The 25032-nt window shown below is 36.4% G+C and overlaps 1 long non-coding RNA gene across 1 annotated transcript; it reads right to left on the reverse strand.

Annotated features, from left to right (window-relative positions):
• Positions 1 to 226: 226 nt before the first annotated feature.
• LOC115414628 (uncharacterized) lies at positions 227 to 21847 on the reverse strand. Its single transcript, XR_003934687.1, has 3 exons — positions 21670 to 21847; positions 5748 to 5757; positions 227 to 237 (listed from the first exon to the last, which is right to left on the reverse strand). It is a non-coding gene; the product is annotated as an uncharacterized LOC115414628 (long non-coding RNA).
• Between the last annotated feature and the right edge of the window lie 3185 nt (positions 21848 to 25032).

The following is a 25032-nucleotide window of genomic DNA, read 5'->3' on the forward strand; positions in this document are numbered from 1 at the left end:
TAAATATGTGTGTTATTAGATTCAGTGTTGAAAAAAGATAAAAAAATGAAGTTTAATTTGGAAGAGTTATAACAAGCAAATGGCACCCATTAGGTGGAATGGCCCATTTACAGTTTATGTAGACCACAGATAAATGTTTTAAAATGCATCATTCCATTTTAAAAAGCAAAATATTACTCCTGTAACCCTTTCATGCATAGTGGTCACTACAGTGGACATCTATTCTACAGCTGTTCTCTTATATATTCATGGATTTTGTTGTTTTAGTTCCGTATGAGCCAACACAGTGGACGCTTACGCATCATCCCATACACTGCAATTTATATCATTACTGTAACTTTACTGTTCTTGATAAATCTGTTCTAGAGCAACATGTATAAGTGTAAATCAATTGCTTTTATTGTTATTAGTCTGTAATTAACAGTTGTTGTTTTTTTAGTTTTTTTTTTTTTTTTTTTTTTTAAGTTGTTGGGTTTTTTGCATTATATCTCCATGAATAGAGTAATGACTGGTATTAGAGTGTTAAAATGTGAGAAAACATTAGATTAGCAACATTAGAAATGTCTGGTAAAGGTCCATAATGTCTTCCACATATAATTATTGTAAGTAATTCATTTATCAGACAAACTAGCAAAGCAAATAAACAAACAACTACCCCTGTCTGATAAATGAATTACCAACAGTAAGCATTAAAATGTTTTTATTTCATAGTTTTCACACAATATATCAATAAATGCATGTTTCTTTGTGCCAAAAATTAAATGCATGGTGTTCAGCTGAGTGGACATTTTTGCAGCTCCATGAAAAATAGGTCCATAAGAAAATTTTCTTTAGGCATGTGTTTTTCATGCCTAAAGAGGAATAAAAACACACAACAAAAAATCTTGACTAAGGCTCTCATAATTCATGCATGAAAGGGTTAAAGCATCTTAGAGTTGCAGTACCACTGACAGCCACTAGGGTCAGCTCCAGAATGTCCATAGGCTTACACTGAACTCTGAACTAAAACAACATTTTTTTTTTTTTTTTTTCCAGGACTCAGTCCAGTCTCTAATAAGTGATCTTGTCCATCTTTTTCCTGACAGAGAGCTCAAATCTACACTGTTGCCCTTAAAGTTGAAATAGTTTTGTTTTCAGACACATTCCTCTTTTTATTCCTATTTATACACATCAGGAATCACCTTTGACCCGGAGCAATGATAACATACTGAGTCCAAGTTACACTTTATCATCGTCGTAATCATTTTATGAGAAGAGGTAAAAATATTTTATTCCAACTTCACAACAATTTTTATTTTATTTTATTTATTTATTTATTTATTTTGAACATGCAAAAAAAAAAAAAAAAACAAACAAAATCAAAACAAAATAAAACATTCAAATGGACAGAATCTATCTCCAAGCACATACAAGTCTGAATTTTGCATGGTCGAAAAGGAGTAGGAAGAAGTATGAACTTAAACAGTATAGTAGTAGTTTTGGTTAATAGGTTACAAAATGACTGTTATGCAGCACTTAATGAAGTTTACTGTTTCACCCAGTCAGTAAGGTAGCATTTACCATTAGCTCACCCATGAAACCTTGAAAATGGTTTTGAATCCCTCAAACTCCCACAGTTCTGTCCCTTTTTTCCAATAATTGGTCACTTCATGTTCTAAAATGCCAACTTTGTGACGGTCAAATCACAAATTATTGACTTCAGATCAGCAGTTCAGAAATCAATGGGTGACGTTACAGTTTCCTCGGTCACTACTAATATTACGTCTCTGGTTTCATTTTTCACTCTTCTCCATTTACAGACATTTTGATGATCGAACTGTATTAACATGTGGCTGACATCTCACAGGCTTCATCCACTTAATATTTTCAGAGCACATCCAAAGTTTGGAAACATCATGTCTCATTATTGTGAGACACATTAACGTTCCTACTGTTTATACGGAACACAGTGGGTAATATAACGATATGAAGATTTATTTTGACCAAACAAATATAAAAACATCCAATAAGAACATGAATTTGTACAGTAACAGCCAGACACATGAAAATGGCGAAGTGTGGGCTAATTTTTTCCTGGTAACACTAACGTTTTCTTTAACATTGTGCTTTTGTTGTTTCAGTAGTGTTAGACATTTCTGAGAAAATAAATTCATTTTTACACCTTTTTTTATTGATAGTGTGTTATTTCCAGAATATATATAATACTTTACACATTCAGATTCCTTTATGTGTGTTTATTACATATTTGACAGAACTTCACTGCAAAATGCACCCAAAAGAAAGAAAGAAAGAAAGAAAGAATACCTGTTTAATACCTGATGAGCCACTAATCCTATCAATACGTGTAAATAATTGTTGTAAAATACAGTTTATTGTCTTGTCATGGCCATCAAATACGACCCATTTGGATGTTCAGAGACTCCGTAGTTACCATGGAAACACCATCATCTTCTACAACATTGATTCACCAGTAAAACCACTTTTATAAATGCCAGTAATGATGGACAATTGGTTTATGTTTTGTTAATGTTATATTTTACTGAAAAAGTCGCATTTTCTTCACTTTTCTCTGTTTTTGATATTAAACCTCTCAACTTTAATGAAAGCTTTTTTGACCATCTACATGATCAGTGAATTAAATATAGGAAAATATCTGATCTTCACTTAAAAATGCAAAATATAGAATAAAAATCATAAAATAAAAATGAGAATAGAGAAATGTTCATTTGGTACCTGCCACAAAAGTAGTACTAGCTCTTTATGTTTTCTTTTGTTTTTTTTATTAGATAGAAAGTGACCATATTTGGACAGGAGAGAAGCCACAGTAAATGATGTTTAACTTCACTAAAAATGGGCATATAAAAATTATTTAACAGTCTTGTTGGTGTAACTTCTTCATTAGAAATGGAGTCGAGCTTTCTCTTGAGAAAACTAACATTTCATTGGATAAACAGAAGCGCAAATCAAGTTTTCATTGTTTGCATCTTGTTGAAGAAGAATCGAATTGCACTCATTTTCCTTTAATAAAGACAATCAAAATAAGAGCTGAAATGAGACTATATGCATGTTTTCATCTTGTTGCATTGACAGTATTCATTTTGTTTCACTTTTGTTCACTTTTTAAAAAATGTTGTTATGCCTTTTATAAACAATCTAATCACTGAAATAATGATTAAACATTGATTGTGCAAATTATTGATATCGATGTATAAGGCTTTGCTGGTTTGGTTTAAGGGTTTAGGGGTTAAAGGGGTTAATGTGCAGAGTTAATTACCCATAGTTTAAAAGATGTACCTAAGCAATCAGATGAAACTACCAGATTGAAAAAGGTTGAAAATATACACCTGGGCTTTTTTTTAAGCAATGTCCTGCGTATCCTTCTTCACTTGCAGAACTCAGCTCACCTGGGGGACGCTGCAGCCCCTGTGGACATTGAACGACTCAACTGAAGCATTCCTCAGCTCAGATGCCCTGTTCAAGGGTAACCCGCATGGTGGCTGCTGAGGGGGAAAAGAGTTTGGGTTTTTCTCAACAATCAGTCAGACCCTCTCCACTTCATCTTCATAATCCCACTTCTTTAACCCTTTATTGGGCAAGAGACTATTTTTGGTCATTTCTGCATGCATTACAAGACAGTAACACTGAGAACAATGAGTCAGCAACTTCAGGTCAAAGGTGGTCTGCAGGTAATATTTTAAAGTACGCACATGTATCTGCAAGCGATTTATTTATTTATTTTTAATAAATATTATATTTCTATTTTCAGTTATTTATTAACTTATGTATTCTCTCTTTCCTATTTTCTGTCAGCTCAGTTATTATTTTTGTATATCACATATTTGTTACTTTTTGCGCTTAACTGATTTTCTACTGCACAGAGACTTTGTTATAATGTTCTTTTTCCTGCTGTTGTCCCCTCTTGGAGGGTCTTGGGGTTGGTTTGGGCATGGGGGGGGAATAACATGCATAAAGTATACACTGTAATTCCGCTTCTTTGTATGTACTGTTACATAGCTAAAAAAAGATTAATAAATGTGGTCTACAGGGTCTGTAAGGTCCACCTCTGCATGAACAGTGAGTGTACCTGCTTTGTTAGGTACCATGAAGTAATGGTACTAATGTAAGGAATGATGTTCAAAGGGATAATGTGTGTGATTTTAAAGTGCTTTTATTGGTTTATTAAACTCTTAATGGTCTTTGCCCTGTTTATTTATCTGATTTGCTCTCTCGGACCCTCAGGTAGTAATCTTTTAACTGTTCCTAGAGTACACACAAAAAGTCATGGTGAGGCCTCATTCAGCTTTTATGGCCCCCAACTTAAAAACCTATCTTTTTAGTTTAGCTTTTAGTTAAACTCTTACTTACTTAACGTTGTTTTACTCTGTTGCTTTTATTTTATTTTTATTTGGACAATGGGGGGTTTGGTGTAAAGCACTTTGTGCTACATGTAATATGTATGAAAAGTGCTATACGAATAAAGTTTGATTGATTGATGTTAACAGGTGTCTGTATTGGCACTTATGTTGGTCTAGTGCTCTAAAAGTGATGTTACTTTCACAATACATGTGGGTTTCTTGTGCATTTTTATACATAATTCTCAGATTTCTTTTTCTTTTTTTTTTGCCACTTATGGGTAAGGAACCAAATATGGTAATTTCATTAACCTTGATGTTCTACATAACAGTAAAACATTTTGAAAAAGTAATAAAGTCTTGTTTTGTCCTCCAATAACACACTAAAGTTGAAATTTGGAATTTCGGAGTATTTCTATGACTCCCCTGTACCCTTTATAGTTTTTTTATAATTCTAAATTTCAACCTTAGTGTGTCTTAGTGTGGACATCGTCATCTACCTCCTCATCAGTTGGCGTGATAACAGTCTCCCTCCTCTTGCCATAAAATATTTGAGCAGCACTTGCCAAAAAGTAAACACATGCAATAAAACTGACAAAAATCACTCATATTCACTATTTACAGCTTCAAAATGTCTTAAAATCTCTCTGAATCACTGTATAGTTATAAAAACCAACATGCTTCTTGACCTCAATGAGGCACGGGATTGGCCCCATATTTCATGTTTGCGGAAATTACCAAAAATAGTCACTTGCCCGATAAAGGATTAAAGTTTTGGTCTTCTGTCTGGAGTTCAAGTCATTTTCTCGCCACTTTTTTTCTGGCCAAACAGCCGACATTACATGTAAAATAATGATTTCAGAATGGCGTGATTATAAGCTTCTATTTAGTCCTATAGCCATAAGGCACGCCACTGTCAATAAATCATTAAATCACTGTACCTCGGGGCTTGGTCATAGCACTATCCAAAAGCCATTACTCCAGATGGTGCATTAGGATGAATATCATTATGATGATATCATCCCCCACAGGTCCTTTCTTTCTTCTGTCATTTTCATCCTATCATGTTTTACGGCTAACCATCACGCCGCCATTTTGCCATGTGATCTTTAACTTGGCCTCTACAGCCAGTATTGTTCTCTCACGACTGTACAGATGAAAAGTGCACGCATGCATTTCTATGTATTTTTGCTTTGGATTAAAACTCTTTGAGCAGGTTGTTCTTTTCAGCGTATTAAGGAAAGCTCTTGACAATCCTCAACCCAAAGAGGATTCCTCAGGCTGAAACAATTTCCTCCCCTGCTCTTCTCTTCCTCTTTTGACTATATATTTCTAAATTTACCCATCCATTAGCGGCCCGACACAGAAGAAGACAGAGTTGCTTGAGCTTTTAACAAGACTACTTCTTCTCTTCAGTGTCATGCTCTACTGGGCTTCAAAACACACAGCCCGCTTTTGTGTCTTTATTACGGTGGCGCTGAAAGAGAGATGAGTTTGAGGCTGTATTGTTGAGCTTTCATGTGCACTTGAGGGTGTGTGTCTGTGTATGCTCTTAAGAATAAAAGGGGGGTTGGCATCAATTAAGTTTTGGGGTAAGTATTAGGTGTGTGTGTGTGGAGTTATGTCCCAGTTATCTACCACAGATAATTGATGCGGACAAGCTCAGCTGAAATCGCTCTGACAGCAATAGGCACAGAGAACGCTTGTGTTGATGGATGCCCATGTCAATCTTTCGGAACCCCCCCCCTCCCTCCCTCCAGTCAGTCTCACACACACTTATACAATCTAAAGCCATGAGTCCTTTTCAACAGGGCTCAAAAGGAGCAGTCTCCTGGCACACTGTCACCAGCTGAGCTTCAACAGAATAGTGCTCAGAGGGCAAAGAGGGGGGAGGAGCAAAGAGGGGAGGATGCGAGTGGAGGACAGTGGACAAGGGGGAAAAATATAGGAGGTGAAGGGAGGAGGAGGAGGAGGAGGAGGAGGAGGAGGAGGAGGAGGAGGAGGAGGAGGAAGAGGTGGTAATAATATGGTAACAGTGGCAGGAGATGAAGGGGAGGACAGGGGATTGATGAAGAAATCTAAAAGTGGAGAGAAGAAGAAGAAGAGGAAAAAGAAGAAGAGGAAGAAGAATGAGAAGAGGAAAAAGAAGAGGAAGACGAAGAAGAGGAAAAAGAAGAGGAAGAAGAAGAGGAAAAAGAAGAGGAAGAAGAAGATGAAGAAGAAGAAGAGGAAGAAGAAGGAGAAGATGAAGAAGAGGAGGAAAAAGAAGAGGAAGAAGAAGAGGAAGAAGAAGAAGAAGAAGAAGAAGAAGAAGAAGAAGAAGAAGAAGAAGAAGAAGAAGAAGAAGAAGAAGAAGAAGAAGAAGAAGGTGTGTTTCCTTAACCTATCCTGAGGTATGAAGAGTTTGGGAAGCTGCTCAGCTTTCTTTCTTTCTTTCTTTCTTTCTTTCTTTCTTTTTCTCTCTTACGCACTCTAACTTTAGAGCTGGCTCAGCAGAGAATGCATAGATATTAAAGTGGTGTGATTAATTTAGGAAGCAGTGAGCTTTTCTGGCCGACACACACACACACGCACGCACACGCACGCACACACACACACACACACACACACACACACACACACACACACACACACACACACACACACACACATTAAGGTTGTAGAGGAATAGCCTTTCAAACAGGAATTTATCCTGAAGCATTATCTATCAGGTTTCACAATTGCAGTAACAACATTCGACCTCAGTTCAGATTTATCTATTATTCAATTTATCTATTATTACGATGGTTATTTTATGTCAGACTAAGGCTACCAAACCCACAGCTAATATATAACAAACTTTTATTCAGGTACTTAAAAGTGCAGGAGCCAAAAATAGCGGGAAGAAAACACCAGAATTAGAAAATACACATCGTCCTTCGGCAGCTCTGTCTTTTTTCATCCAAATCAAAAGACTAAAAATATAAATACATATAAATATAGATGAATTTAAAGTGTCTTATGCTGCTATAAAGGAGCTTCCTGTTGAGACATGGTGTACAGTAGTCAAGCCACATTCAGCTCGATCAGTGATTGGAATTTACAGCTTTCAATCATACATTTAACCCCACCCCCGACTGTCCTAATACACCTGTTATTGGTGAAATCAGGGCATCAAGGGATAGATTTTCTACAGCCTAAAAACAAAGGCAACAAGTAGATGCAGAAGTTTCTTGTCCTCTCAGACCACATATGCTGAAAAATTTATTTTGTTTTTTATGTAGAGTGTTGCTGAAAAGTATCATTCCATTTTAGACTCCTATATACGTACCCCACATTATTTCACATAAACATATCATCATTGTTGTCATCATCATTCCACTTCTTATGTTTGAAAGTTGTAAGATAAAGATTTGATACAAAGGATAATTAACAAGCATTTATAGCACAATACATCATTAAATATTAAACCAGTGGCAGGGATTATCCTGGATTTTAGGGGTTCTATGTGTGTTTTAGCTTGTTCCAGACTTTGGGGATTAAAAAAAAAAAAAAAAAAAAAAAAAAATATATATATATATATATATATATATATATATATATATATTTTTTTTTTTTTTTTTTTTTTTTTGTTTTTTTTTTTTTTTTTTTGTTTGGGTGGGGAAGCAAAATTTACAATATTTTGAGGCAGGGACTGAAAGACAGTGTATGACCAATTAGTTTATTGAAAGTCATGAGAATTTATTTGCCACAAGAAAATTGACATAATAGAAAATGTTTTTATTCTATGTGTCCTCCTTCTTTCTCAATAACTGCCTTCACACGCTTCCTGAAACTTGCGTAAGTGTTCCTCAAATATTCGGGTGACAACTTCTCCCATTCTTCTTTAATAGTATCTTCCAGACTTTCTCATAATAGTTTTGCTCATAGTCATTCTCTTCTTTACATTATAAACAGTCTTTATGGACACTCCAGCTATTTTTGAAATCTCCTTTGGTGTGACGAGTGCATTCAGCAAATCACACACTCTTTGACGTTTGCTTTCCTGATTACTCATATGGGCAAAAGTTTCTGAAAAGGTATGGATAATAGTGTTAGGTATGATTATGACATCAATATATGTTCGGTTTCAAAACAACTGACGTAGTGCCTGCTGAGAAAAAACAACTAAATGTTCATTGTAAATTTTGCTTCCCCACCCTGTATATATACATATAATTGAGTGTTATTATTACTGTGTCTTTGTGCATAAATTTGGATAAAGTAGAAAGGATAATAACACCCAGAAAGCTTAAAAACACAACTACAGTGTGAAAGTCATTTAGTTAGTTTTGATTTCATCCATTTTGATTTTCTATTCATTTGGCTCAGGTAGTGGCAAAACAGTTCCGAGCCTGCAGCTAAGCCTTGTAATGGTTTGAAAGACCTTGCCTTTGTCCTCTGACATTTTGCAAAACCTAATGTGTGGTCAGGCTCACATATCAGCTCCACCAGTTATTTCTGTTTTCTTTTTCAGTTCAATAAATGTTCAAAGCATCCAATAACAGACAGAAATTGGAGAAACATTCCAAAAAGCTGAAAACAGATTTATGTATTAGAAGTTCTTCTGTCTTTTTCATATTTATCTGGCGTCCTTGCTTATAAAACCAGGATATTCAGCTCCACCCCCAGCAGATACAACAGTAATATGATGTGATCAGACCGATACTTCATCATACAGGGTTACTCAAAAAGAATGAATCAATTTCATGACGCATTGCTTCAGTTCTCAAACATTATCATGGATTGAAAGAGGAGTTTTCTAAGTTTGAGCTTTTTTAAATGAAAAAGTGCCCCAGCGATGGATTGGTCAGAAGGGGGCCCAAGACCTCACTCTTTGTGCTTGGCCTGTGAGATCCCCAGACCTCACCGTGTGTGATTTTTTTCCTGTGGGGATACGTGAAAGATCGCGTTTATGTTCCACCGCTACCCACTAAACGCGATGACCTTAAACATTGAAAAACAACAGAGATCAACTCAGTGGATCGTGATATGCTGATACGCATCTGGGAGGAATTCTCTTATTGTGTTGATGTTGATGTTGTCCACACTGACCACTTGTAAGACAAGAAATAAAAGTTGATTGTGAGTAGAATACTTGTAACTTGGCTGGAGTTTTCTATTGCTTTTCCTTTTTAAAATATTGCAAAATGTAACTGGTTCATTCTTTTTGAATAACCCTGTATATAACCTGTACCTATACCTATACCCTGTATATACCATATTTTCTGGACTATAGAGCGCACCTGAATATAAGCCACACCCACCAAATTTTAAAAGAAAAAAATATTTGTACATATATAGGCCATACCTGACTATAAGCTGCAGGTGTCCACGTTGTAACAATATTTACACAGAAAGATGGTAAACAGAAAGAATATTTAAATATTTATTTCCATACCTTAACTGCTTTTTTCCAAACAGTGCCTGTAACAGGGCTGTAAAACTGCAGTAAAACAGCTGGTTCAAAAACCCAGAAAAGTCACTGAGCTCTATCTTCATCTTCCTCCTGCACATTGAAACCACTGAAGTCGTCTTCTTCAGTGTTTGGAGTTGAACATCCTCAGAAAGGCTCCGTCACACACCTTCTCAGTCTCTCTTCTGTTGTCGCTCTCAGTGGCTCTTCCGTGCAGCAGCTCTATTTCCTTCTTGGACAGACACATAGATTGCTTTTAACTTAAAAGCTGCATCACATGCATTTCTTCGTGTGTTTTCCATGATGAGGGTTTGTGCATGACACGCAAAATGACTGTTAAAAGTTAAGTTTAAAACTTCTCCTCTTCGCATCAGCTCTTCCACCTGTCTGTTTCACTTCCTGCTAGAGCGCCCCCTGGAGGCCGTTAGCCCATAAAAATCTATACTTGAACCGCATCATTGCATAAGCAGCAGGGTTCAAAGCGTGAGAAAAAAATAGCGGCTTATAGTCTGGAAAATACGGTAATGCATCAGTCAGAGGCGCCAAAGTTTACTTACATAAAGGATCTGGGTACTTTTATGAAAACTTCCCACAACTTGTTTGATGCATCTTTTCCCTTCTCTCCATGGCTCTTAATATCCCTGTTTTTATCTCCCTCCTTCTGCTGTTAGTGAAGGCAGATTGAGGCTTAGCTGATTGGCCAAACCAGAGGGGACTGATGAATTAAGCACGACGCTAAACACTTATACCTCGTATAATAGAGTGTGTTGCTGACTACCTTTGTGTAGGTTTCCTGTCTGTTTGCTGCAGCTTTTACTGACCATTTCAAACAGAACAAACATGTGTAATATCAAAAAAAGAGAAGAAGAAAAACCCAAAAAACTGCTAACAGGAAATGAAACAATTGCTGCCTTGTATTTCCAGGAAGTATACCATACCGGTGGGGTGTTGTGTGCGGTGGCGGCAGTCATGGTGGGCACTGTGATCAGGATTGGACCGCTCTCCTGGCGTGGGTAGCGTTCATATTTTCCCTGCCACAGGCGCCCGCGGTGCTGTGCGGGGCTGGCTGGCAGGCTTGGGGAAAAGGACCCATCTGTTGTATGAGATTATGTCAGACCAGGAACAGCACAGGATGTCACCTGTTTGGAGAGACTCATGGGAGGTGGGATTATTGGGAAGAAAGCGTGGATATAGGAAGGGATATTTGGGGGGTTTGGAGGTGAAGTTCTCAAGACAACATGTGTTCTTTCATCCTATTGAGTCATATGTGTATGTTTAATGGGATTCTATGTGTGTGACTGTGCGGCTGCCAGCCTGAAAATGTGTTTACAGTCAGCGAATCTGGACTCGAAAAGAAAGAAAACGCAAAATTGGTTCATTTATTGTTTCACCTTCCATATATTTTGTTCAAATTCAAACCAAATCTTATCTATATAGCACCAAATCATAACAAAAGTTACCTCATGACACTTTACATACAGAGCTGGTCGAAACCAGACGATCTCTTTGTTGTTGCAGTTTTTTTCATATACTTGATAATGTGGGTGTATTCCATTTTTAGACAATATTCTTTATCCAATTCTATTCACACAACAGAGTCTATATTGTTTTCTTTTGTGAGAAGCATGTGCATATCAACACACAGATGCATCAAAGCTCCTGAAACATATGAGCAGTTTATTGTTATTACCTTAGATTTGAGGTTCTATGCCACATTTTCTGACAGTGTATTGGCTTTGGTCTGGGTTGAAAAGTACATGAGTTGATCAGAATAACTGTCTTCAGATTGTAATAACATGTTTTTTCCTTTTAAATGTTAGAGGTTTATTTTATTTTACTTTACAGAACACTATACTTCAATAATAGGGCATTCACTTGCCTGTCCGACCAAGTGGTAAAAATGATGATGCATGTATTATTAACCCATAAAGACCAAAATATCCACTATCGACCAAAAGCGTCTACTGATCTAAAATGTTTAACACCTGTTGATCCACTAACCCTGTCATTACATGTAAATAATTGGTATAAAATACAGTTTGTCATCTTTTCATGGTCATCAGATATGACCCATTTGGACGTTCAGAGGCTCCGTAGTTACCGTGGAAACACCGTCATCTTCTACAACATTGATTCACCAGTAAAACCCATGGAGATGGATCAATGACAGTGGATGGACACACTGGGTTTATGCTCAGTTATTGGTATCTCTGCTGAAAAAGTCTTTTTTTTTTTCAGTTTTCTGATATAATAATCCTCAACTTCAATCTGAACTTTTATAAACATATACATGGTAAGTAAATAAAATATAAGAAAATACTTGATTTTCACTGAAAATTCACAAAATACAATAAATGGTGATAAAGATACAATAAATGGTGATCAAGAAAGGTTGCATAGAGGGGAAAATTCATTTAGGAACTACCACAACAGTCACACAGGGTCTTTATGGGTTAAATTGACAGTTATTGTATATAGATTATATACGAGAGAGAGAAATATTTTAGTAACTGATCCTAAACCCTGTGTTTCCATCCACCCCCATTTATCAAATTTCATAGGTTTTACTGGTGAATCAATGGGCATTCACTTGCCTGTCTGACCAAATGGTAAAAATGATGATGCACGTATTTTTAACCCATAAAGACCCAAACATCCACTATCAACCAAAAGCATCTACTGATCTAAACTGTTTAATACCTGTTGATCCACTAATCCTATCAATACATGTAAACAATTGGTGTAAAATGCAGCTTATCATCTTTTCATGGTCATCAGATATGACCCAATTGGATGTTCAGAGGCTCCATAGTTACCATGGAAACACCATCATCTTCTACAACATTAATTCACCAGTAAAACCCATGAAATTTGATAAATGACAGTGGATGGAGACACATGGTTTATGTTCAGTTAATGATAGATTTCTCTCTCTATATATTAAATCTATGTATAATAACCATCAAGTTTAACCCATAACGACCCAGCATGACTTTTGTGGTAGTTCCCAAATAATTTTTTTCTCTCTATGTAACCTTTCTTAAGTGATTTATCACCATTTATTGTATTTTGTAAATTTTCAATGAAAATCAAGTTTTTCTTATATTTTATTTACATATCATGTAAATGTTCATAAAATCTCAGATTGAAGTTGGGGGTTATTATATAGGAAACAGAGAAAACTGAAGAAGAACAGACTTCTTCAGCAAAGATACCAATAACTGAACATAAATCTAGTGTCTCCATCCACAGTCATTGATCCAACTCTATGGGTTTTACTGGTGAATCAATGTTGTAGAAGATGATGGTGTTTCCACGGTAACTACAGAGCCTCTGAACGTCCAAATGGGTCATATCTGATGACCATGAAAAGATGACAAACTGCATTTTACACCAGTTATTTTCATGTATTGATAGGATTATTGGATCAACAGGTATTAAACAGTTTACATAAGTAGATGCTTTTGCTTGGCAGTGGATCTTTGGGTCTTTACGGTTAAACTGAACTTTTATGAACTATCTACATGATCAGTAAATTAAATATAGGAAAATACATGATTTTCAAAAAAACACAAAATACATAGGATAACATTACAATAAATGGTGATAAATCCCTTAATAAAGATTAAATATAGAGAATAAAATCATTTTTGAACTTGTGGAACTTTGGAACAGAAGTGACCCCCGTACTGTATGAGATACGTTGGATGTAAGCGAAACTTAATGAGCCCATGGGAGAAGATATAGTATAGTAAGAAGATATAATGTGTAAGTAAAAACTAATTTTGGACACAGAGATATTTGACTAACTTCTGACCAACAACAACTCGATCACAGAAGTCTCATATTTTCACTTAAAATGTATCATAGATGAGTTCAAATTTATCAGAACTGTAACAAATCATGACCAAATCTGGGAAAAAGGTCTAAATAATTTAATAATTAGGCAATTTCCTTTCATCCTTTTCTTTCTATAAGCGTTAATAAATGGAACCGCTGTTGAAAATGACAAAAGAGGGTGCATCTTCTGTCACATCACATTGGTACCCTAAAGAGGACAAAGTGCTACTGAAGGAATCAAACCTTCAGCCAAGGTTAGAGTGATGCACCGCCTGCATCCAAATGGCTGTAAAGCAGAATCCCTGCCTGCAGGTGATGAATGAGTGTCATGTCAGCAGGGAAAGAGAATGGGAGGAGGAGGCGACGAAGAGGAGGAGGAGGAGGAGGAAGATGAAATTTGGCTCCAGAGATGTTTCCTACAGGAAGCTGAGGCACAGACCTCAGGAAGCCCTAACCCCTTCATTCTACCATCTGTGGCTCAGAGGTGTGCGAGTGTGTGTGTGGGAATGTGTATAATGTGATATATAATGAATCAGGAGACAGTTTTAGTAGTTGGAGAAGGAGGACACTGACAGCATGTATTAGAACTGAACTTAATCATTTTTATTGCTTAAAATGATTATGTTGCTGTTTATCTGCATACACGTGTTCTTCTTCGGTGGTGTCCCTCTAACTCCACCTTTTATGAACACACACAAAACCAGCACTCCCATAACCTCTTGCACCTCCACAGAACAGAACAGATGGGAGAACAGGAGAGAGGGTTCCCACGTCCGCTCCTCCGCCTCGTGCAAACTCAACCCATTACGGCCCGGCCCGCCTCGACCCTGCCAGAACCGCCATGACTCAGCCAAAACACACGCACCGACACACACACACACCTCTGCTGGAAACCGCAAACTCCAGAAATAAACAAACTAATACGCTCACAAACACTGTTTAACACACATTTATGTTCAAAACCACACACACACACACACACACACACACACAAGTGAAGTGCTTTGGCTCTGCCACTGTGGAGAGTGACACCGGCGAGCCAAATTATGATGAGGTAATCAAACTGCAGTCAGAGGTGAATGCTTTCATATCTATCTCCAAATTATAAGGACCCTGACTTTAAAATGCTGTTGTGATCAAAGCCTGAACACAGGCACAGCAGAATGTGACCGCGGATGCCAAAAGTGAAATAATATGCTTCATTTCCCTGTTTTTTTCCCTGCTGTCGGGCGCTTTAAAGTGTCTATCATCAGACAGTCTAAGAGCATGCACAATGAGACTACAAGTGGGAAATGACAAACACATGTTAATATTAAACTGCTCTGTTTCATTTTATTGTAATTAAGTCATGGTATGGACTGGTAACTATCGCGCTACCTTGGCGCTGAAAATTAAAACAGCTAAATGGAATTCAGCCATTGACAATATGAATATTTATATCTGTTAGTTTCTTACTGAAAAACAAGGGTTTAATATTTTGTGGATATTTTGGAAAGCAGGTATTTTTCTCTTCCTTTGGGCCTCATTTACATATCCAGTAGCAGAAAAAATAATTAGACCATCAAAATTCATCAAAAACAATGGTTATGCAATCAAGTACTAACTCCTGTGTGTATCATGTGACTAAAACAGGCAGAAAATAAAACATGGAATGCCTAAAAGCACTGTTTTTGGCAGTACAATGCCATTGCTAATAATGTAAGAACTGAAGTAAGTTTGGTTATTATCAAGAAAACCATGGAAAATGGCTAGATATCAGCTCTGAAATTAACTCTTATAAACTATTTTTGTTGTTGTCATTATATTTGCCCAAACAAATGTACCTTTACTTGTACCAAGCATGAAAATGAACAAGAAATTGGAGAAAACAAGGGGTGGACTAATTATTTTTTCCGCGACTGTATATACTGTTTATTAAGTACTGCACCAAGCTTTGCTAACTAGCGAGCTAAAGAAGTAAGCTAAGCTAAGTAAGTAAGTAGCTAGTCTAGCAAACAAAACCACCACTAATACTATTTTTTATTAAATGTACTACATTGAAAAGCTTTCATTGTGTAGTGCATGGGAACTTCCATCAAACTGCATAGTGTATGAGAAAGAACGTGTAAAATGGAGGCATATGGCCCCAGTAAATATTATGTAAGTAAAAGACATATACTAGTGAATGTATAAGCAGGATGCTAGTAGCTAGTTGGGAAAGCACACATTTCACTTATTTGACTTTCATTAGGGGTGGTAAATCTATTGCAAAATATTGTATTTATAAACTCATAATAAATAAATACATACATACATACATACATACATACATACATACATACATACATACATAAAATAAGCAATGTATGTACCATGTAGTCATGCCAGTGAAGTATTCCTTCAGGACCATATCTGAGACCATCTGATGTTCCACTTTATGAAGAAAGATAGATGAATATATGTAGAATAAAATCAGATTTGAATACAGTTGTCACAAATTTGATGTGAAAAGGAATGGAAAATATACATTTTTATGTTTCCATTCAGTACTATTGGATGGAAATGCTTACAATTATTTAAATTACCTCATCAGTGAAATGCAACCTATTCTTTTTGATTTTCTAACAAATGTTTTGAACTGGACAACAGAGCTGAAAAGTCCTAAAACATCAGATTTCACAAAGATATTTTGGTTCAGTTTGATGATTATTGATGATGATTTTGTTTATTTTTCATTGATTTTTGTTGGGTTTAACATTTTTATTCATTATTTTAATTAGTTTTCTTCTTTTTTTGAGTCAGTGTTGTCAGTTTTGTTGATTTAGTGCTTGTGACTATTAATAATTCATTCAAAAGGGACATCACAAATAGTGAATTTTTAGTAATTTTTTAAATTATTATTTTTATTTTTAGCTGCTAAAGATATGAGTAGAAAAAATGCAGTTGTGTTGATTTGACTGACAATATTATTTTAAGAGCCATTCTATGTAAGTGTAAGTCCACCTTTCAGCAGTGGTAACATGTCCCGTATTATGTCACATTTGGTTTGTGGAGATCTGTTCACACTAAGACAACATTTAACATACTCTAACAAATGAATAAAAGCTGAGTCTGTATAGAAACATTCTCCTGACAAAACATTTTGACATGTTAAAGCAGGAAAATCACAAGTATTACAAATATTTCACCGCTCCACTGGTGTCCAACTGTGTTTTCTGCTATGACATGACAAAACGAATGCCAACAAAAAGACAAGTGGATCAACTAAAGCTGAGTTATATTTCTTGTTTCACTTTAATTCAACATATCACCTGTTGCTGTTGCTGCTGTTTTATTTTTCACAATGTTGGTTGGTTTAACTGTGAAATGACACTCAGACTGAACACAGAAGTCATGTCGGATCATGTTATGTGAATAAATCACTAAATCCCCTCACATTCCACCTGCTCGACTGGGAGTTAAACACCTGGGCTTCACCCCTTCTCACCACAAACATTCACACTTTTTACATATCTGTCGATGCTGCTACACCAGACAATTCTCTCACTCTTCTCCGCTGACAGAGAAAGAGATGGCATCAGCATGTCACAAAATCAATGGCAGTTTCATGAGGAAATCATCTCGCTGGCGTTCTCTTCTTTCGCCTCCTCTGGCTGTTTTTCTCCCGCCAAGAGAAAAAAAAAAAAAAAAAAAAGAGGGAGGGAGGGCGACGGTTAGCGGATGGACACAGATAGCGACGGATTTCAGTACAGGGCTAAAGCTGGGTAGTAATCGATACGGAGTTGGCAAAAGGCCGGTGTGAGGGATAAACAGTGAAGATTGCTCAGAGGGGCTAGCATTGATGTGTGATTAAAGTCAGAGAATCCCCCTGCCGTCCGGAACTTGTGAGTGAGATCTCTGACGCCAGGGTAATTGGTCTCGGGGAAAATCAATGGATTTGGCGAATGAGCTAGTCACATCTGTCCTGGCTGCTGGACAGTACAGGGTAGACGCTGACATTTTCACCTGAGGCTGAACTTGACATTTATGTTTGAATGGGCTTAGGGCCTCAGTTGACCCATCGTAGCAAAAATGTGGCTAAAATGTGCTACTAGTGCGTTCAGCCACCATTGAGGACAGTGACATGATTTCCCCAGAGTATTTTAGGGTTTAGAGATTATGCCCTAACCTTTATTTATACATTGATCCCAGCTTAAGCATATTGTTAACCTCACAGCATAATTGCCCAAGTCATACTCTATGTCAGGGGTGTCAAACATGCGGCCCGGGGGCCAAATCCAGCCCGCCAAAGGGTTCAATCTGGCCCGTGGGATGAATTTGTGAAATACAAAAATTACATTGAAAATGTTAACAGTCAAGGATGTTAAGATAATTTTAGGTCAATTAATTCTAAAGTGGATCAGAACAGTAAAATACTATCATAATAAACTATAAATAATGAAAACTGCAAATTTGTCTTTTTGTTTTAGTGTAACAAATATAAAATTACACAAAAATGTTCACATGTACAGACTAGTCTTCTACAAAAATTTTTTTTTTGTATTTTAATAATATTCTCCCTGTTCTTTAATGTTTGGTGTATTTGTAGATCCACTGTGATCTCTAAATTGTGATTCACATGTATAAATGATAAACTAAGGTGTAATATTGTTAACACTGCACTATTTTACTGAAGAATTTTCAGGTTGTTCATATTTGTTCTTGTTATGTTCAAGTACAATTCATAGATGTAAACGTTTTAATTACGAAATTTTAAGTGTATTTTTGCGTGTATTGTAGGATATTTAAGCACATTTAGGTGTATTTTTGCGTGTATTGGAGGATATTTAAGCATATTTAAGTGTATTTTTTATTTTACGGAATTTACAGGATGGGGAAGCAAAATTTACAATGAATATTTAGTTGTTTTTTCTCAGCAGGCACTACGTCAATTGTTTTGAAACCAAACATATATTGATGTCATAATCATACCTAACACTATTATCCATACCTTTTCAGAAACTTTTGCCCATATGAGTAATCAGGAAAGCAAACGTCAAAGAGTGTGTGATTTGCTGAATGCACTCGTCACACCAAAGGAGATTTCAAAAATAGTTGGAGTGTCCATAAAGACTGTTTATAATGGAAAGAAGAGAATGACTATGAGCAAAACTATTACGAGAAAGTCTGGAAGATACTATTAAAGAAGAATGGGAGAAGTTGTCACCCGAATATTTGAGGAACACTTGCGCAAGTTTCAGGAAGCGTGTGAAGGCAGTTATTGAGAAGGAAGGAGGACACATAGAATAAAAACATTTTCTATTATGTCAATTTTCTTGTGGCAAATAAATTCTCATGACTTTCAATAAACTAATTGGTCATACATTGTCTTTCAATCCCTGCCTCAAAATATTGTGAATTTTGTTTCCCCACCCTGTACTTTTTTCACTCAAAAGTTGTTATCCTTTTGTTTATATTACTTTACTGGTCCAGCCCACTTTATATCATATTAGGCTGGATGTGGCCCCTGAACTAAAATGAGTTTGACACCCCTGCTCTATGTGGACAAAAGTATGTGGACACGTTGAATTCAGGTGTTTCTTTTCTAACTGGGGTCTGGGATACAAAACAATAATATAGTACAATATATCATAATATAGCTTTATATTATGATAAATATCATTGCATTGCATTGGTTTGGTTTAAATTGTTCTTTTTGCTTCCCAAATTCCTCAGGAATGTTTTTTTTTTTTTGTTAGTTTGTTTTTTTCCTTTTACAACACTGATTTTTTTTTTTTTTTTTTTTTTTTTTTATCCACGGGTATGATTTTAAATTTTCTACCTCTTTTCTACCACAACTAACCATCTACTTTCTTCACATCTTAGGAAGAAAAATGTTCCACTAAACTTTAAGGAAATATTGTTGTTTCTAAACTATATGGACAAAAATATTGGGACACATCATGTCTACAGCTGTAAGATGTCCTGTTCGTGCTGATTTGATATATAAACATCAATATTAATAGTCAATATGATATTTATCACAGTATAAAACTATATCATGACATTTGTCAGTATTGTTTTGTATCCCAGACCCCTGTTAGAAAAGAAACACCTGAATTCAACATATCCCAATACTTTTGTCCATTTGTGTGTTATGCTATGAGGCTAACGATATTTAGATATTTACATTTTTAGGCCTACAAAAATAAAATTCTAGATTCAGCCTCTGCATTTTAACATGAAAATGCATCATTATCTGTTCAAAGGCAGTGAACCTTTTGGCAGTAATTAACTTTTTTTTTTTTTTTTTTTTTTTTTTTTTTAATTTGCATGTATTTATTGTAATTTAAAGCAGCTAAATATTGTGTTTGTACTTTGACCTAAAAGCATCATTTGAGTGTCCTAAAGTTATGCCAAAGTGGACATGTGCACTGAATTTATTTATTCAGACAGCACTGAGAACCACTAAGAAAAAACACGCATTAAGTGAGTGATACAGTCTGTGGATACATAGCACTGATTCATTGGAGGATTTGGTCATAAGTATGTTCTGGTACATGAGTTCTCACTGATGTTGAGAGCTGGGAGGTTGGAAAGATAAGATAAGATAAGATAAGATAAGACTTCACAATTTCACAGTTAATGGCAGCAACACACAATAAGCAAGTGGAAAGAAAAAGACAGAAACACAACCTGCTACACTTTTTTAATACCCCTACCCATTAGATTGTCTTTGTGTAAATTTCAATGCATTCTTCAGATAATGTGATTACGTCGTTGAAAAGACATGTCGCTATTTGACCTTGGAAAAGTAGGTCAAGGTGACCTATTTTCAATAGGCTTCTGCTCCATGCCAAGATGCATCCACAGTATAAATTTGGTGCAGATATCTAAATGCATTCTTCAGATAATGTGATTACTTTGTGAATGGACAGACAGACAGACAGACAGACAGAAAGACAGACAACAAAACAATTACAATACCCCTTTGGCCCAAAGTTGGCTGAGGGGTAAAAAATGACAAACAAGTGAAAAATGAAATATAAAGAGAAAAATAAGAAATTTGGTAGTTATATAAATATTTATATAATATAGAATTAGAATTAAAGTTAAATATTTTTTTTTTACATATTTACATTCTTCTGCCCCAAAACATCATCAATCCATCCATGAGGATAGTTTCATAATGTGGTGAATACAACAGTTTAGTGCAAACAAGTCCTAACATAAAGTCACATAGTTACTTTCAAAGATCAACCTCCAAAGAAATGTTTTTGACAGATTTCTTCCATCAGTAAGAGCCAAGTTGAATCTATAAAATCAAGTTCCATCATCCTCCCCAAGCAAAATATGACGTCTGACTCTGGTTTGTTCTGTTTGTATTTTTAGTTGCCCCTTTTTAATAAGAAAAAAAAAAAAACATTTGTCATGGAAAATAAATTGTGATGAGAGGAATTAGGTCAGTAACTTAATTTTTTTTATCCCAGTCGCCATCTCATGCTCTGTTCAACATGACGGCTTTCCGTAGCACGGGCCTTCATTTTCAAAAAGGTCATTGATGATGCAGGGACACATCAGCATACATCTGATCCAGTGACAGCTGTGCCTGGGAGCCATCTCTCTCACAGCGTAGGCCAATTAGAGAGGTCTTGTATCAATCAGAAATCAAATAACATCTCATCAAACCTCCTGTCTGGTTTTGATTCCCCCTCTTTCCCCAAGAGGTCCAGGTTTCCCCCTAGATCCCATCTCCATCTCCCCGCAAATCTGCGCACTTGTGCTTATGTCGTTTTATTTTTTCAAGCACCCACCCACATGCATGAGCGTAATACACATACACACACATACACACACACACACACACACACACACACATACGGCCCAGGGCAGTGAGGGACAGTGCAGGTAACCAACCCAATTAACACCTTAATGAGGCAGTCCCCAGCTACAGTCTGACTTACTCTACATGCACAGCAGAGCACACAGTTCTCATCTTCCTGGAGTCAACACAAAGCATCGAATGGAAAAGACAGATTCCAAGTCTGAACCACAGAAACACATTTAGTTAACATAGTGATTCACTTAGACTGCAGGCAAATGTGGACCAAATCCAATTTTTTTGCCCGTATGTGACCTGCATCCGATCTGTTAGAGACAGTTTGAACAGCATAAATCCGATTTTTTCAAATCCGACCCAGGCCACTTTCATATGTGGTCCTAAATCCGATATCTGATATTTTGCAATGCAACTTCAGTCTGAACGGCCAGGTTGCATTTATCCAACCTTTACGTCACTGAAATGCAACAAACATCACAATTCTGCATCCCAGGAGGAGGAGCAGTGGGAAAAACATATTTACTTCCATAAACACAGTGCATGCCTGCGTGGTCACATATTATGCCAGAACCTCTTTTGTGCATGTGGGTCACTTCAAGGTCGCATTCAGTTCATACTCAAAACTGATAGAAGTCGAATTTAATGTGTAATATGAACAAGCACACAAAAAAATCTGATTTTACCAAAAACTCCAAACTGTGCTTTAAGACCTGCTGTCTGAACATAGCCTTAGTTAAAATAGTCATTCACTTCCTTTATGTTCAGACTGCAGATAAATGTGGTCCAAATCCGATTTCTTTTTCTCATATGTGACCTGTATCCAATCTGTTAAAGACAGTTTGAACAGCATAAATCCGATTTTTTCAAATCTGACCTGGGCCACTTTCATATGTGATTCTAAATCTGATCCGTATCTGATATTTTGCAATGCAACTTCAGTGTGTGAACAGCCGCGTCTCATTTATTCAACCTTTACGTCATTGAAATGCACCAAACATCACAATTCTGCATCCCAGGAGGAGGAGTAGCAGGGAAAAATATTTTTACCTCCATAAACACAGTGCGTGCCTGCATTGTCACATATTACATTGAGTTCATACTCAAAACTGATAGAAGTCAGATTTAAAATGTAATATGAACAAGCACACAAAAAATCGGATTTCACCAAAAAATCCAAATTGTGCACTGAATATAGTGTTACACTGTTGTGTCAACTTCAGACACACAGGAATAGTTCTTTCATAACTGAGTGGAATGACCTAAAAGTACAATATTATCAACAGTCTCAGGCCACCTTTAGCTTTGTTGTTTTTGCATGTTGAAATGAATATACATATTTATTTCTCATTCTCTTTTATTCTTTTCTTCAGGCACAGCAAGCAAATACAGGAAATATGTGCACAGCCTTAAAAGACACACAAAAAACTGTACTCTACTCTCGAGTTTTATTTTTTTATTTATTTATTTTGGTGTTTTATCTTATATTGTATCATAGCATATTGTTTCATGGTATGTTATACTGTTACTGTTTGATTGTTTGTTTGTTTGTTTGTTTTGTTTTTTGCAGTTATCAAATGTTCTAAAATAGTCAAATTAACAACAACAATAACAAAAACAAAAATCATAAAACTGTCTGTTTCAAAATTCACCCAATATGTAAGATTTGTGTGCAGTAATGTTATTCTATTTTACGTATACTTATACATATACATTATTCCAATAATTATTTGCCCTTTGATGAGGTTGAGGAACCAAATCCCCAATGAAAATGGGGAAATGGATCAGTAACCATAAAGAAGATCTCAGCTGAACACTACTTATGTCTTTGCTTTGACTTTTGCATGTAGTCAAGCATCTAAAATGTGTCCAAACACATCTCTGAAAGCCCCACTACTGTCCCACAATGCTTTAAGAGACAGTTCACTCAGGTCCCTTAGAAAATATTAGATCAGCGCTTCCACATTTTTTCTGTGTTGTTCTTTTCTTGTAAACTATAAAAACCGTGTGTGTGTGTGTGTGTGTGTGTGTGTGTGTGTGTGTGTGTGTGTGTGTGTGTGTGTGTGTGTGTGTGTGTGTGTATTTACAGATGTAGAGAGAAAAATATCGTCATGGTCCGTGGTGACTTTGTTAGATACAGAAAAAATGTACAGGGAATAGATATCATTCTCTGAGTCCTGGACACCTAAGATGTAGCTCAGAACATTGTCAGAAAATAAAACATTGTTTATTTTGTATCTGTAAGTCATTTCATCCTGTAGAAGGAGAAGAAAACTGCCATTCAACGGGACTATCCCCGCTGTAGAAAGAGGTGTTATCCATTCATGTATCATGTCGAGAGTGTTGAAGCCAGCATTACTTCTTTGCATATCACACAGCTGTGGACAAACAGAATAAACAGCACTCTGAAGTACATGAATAATTCTCAGCGAGCGTGCATAGCAAATCATAGAAGTGTGTAATGGAGTGAGCTGCAATGTGCCTAGAGAATTTCCTCAAATATCAAGCAAAGATTAAGTAAAGCAATGTTGAGCGCAGTCACAAACACTGCATGAAGCCTTGATTAAATTTGATTTTAACTGGTTTTGTTCCAGTTTAATAGACCTTTGAGAACCCCTATTGCTATAATGTGTTATTAGTTTTAGTCGTAATGACATTGGTAAAGGCATTGTGTTCATAGCGGTACACACTCTATGACAGAAGGAGTTTACAGAAGAGATAGATAGACAGAGAATTCTCGACTTAAAGTTTTTTGATCTCGAACAAACTTTGAATCTCCTACTTGTGATCAAAGCGGCGCGGTGACTCAACCTGAGATTTAGTTTAGCCACTTGCTCTGTTCTCAGAGTTGAAATACAAGTTTGCTTGGAATAATAATAGCACCTTGATGAGGCGCTGTGCCGCACGCAGCAGCATTAGGGCAGGCAGTTTGATTCATGGCTCTGACAAAAATCCTCTTGTTTATGATCACACAACATCTGTTGACGGTGAATCACTCCTTGTAATCAGCGCTCTGCCGCCATTTGATCATTTTATCAGTCACAACATTGTGTGACTGTGAGTGTGTGTGACAGAGAGAGCACTTTGTAACCAAACATAATGTAGACGATTCAATATCCCTGCAGTTCACTTACTTGTGTGTAAAATCGCACTAATAAACAAATATGTACATGTGTGAGGTTGCATTTCCAGCGTAGATTCAGTGTTGGATGAATAAAGCCATAAACAGCATGTGAACATGCACACGAGCCTTTGAGGGCCCGTGATGGTGGCAGTTTCCTCCCATCAAAGCAGATAAACATCACTGAACTGATCAAACATCCACCAGTACCATTAATTAGAATGTACTAAACACAAAAGATGATGATGTAGCTGCTCCAGCAAATAAAGCTGAAGTCTGACCCTGGAAATCGGAACCTGACTGTTATTCATTTGTTTTTGAAGCTGAAGCTTGTGCTGCTGCCACTTCTAATTCCAAACACTAATTCAAAGAGGATTCGTAGGCACTTTTTCTAGGTCAAACATCGCAACTTTGAAAAGCCTTTTTTTTTCTTTTCCTCTTGCTTTTTTCCTGCAATTCTCTTTTACTAAATAGCACTTCAGTTGAAAAT

Source organism: Sphaeramia orbicularis, chromosome 24 (genome assembly GCF_902148855.1).
Source record: "Sphaeramia orbicularis chromosome 24, fSphaOr1.1, whole genome shotgun sequence".
In the NCBI taxonomy this organism is placed as follows: Eukaryota; Metazoa; Chordata; class Actinopteri; order Kurtiformes; family Apogonidae; genus Sphaeramia; species Sphaeramia orbicularis.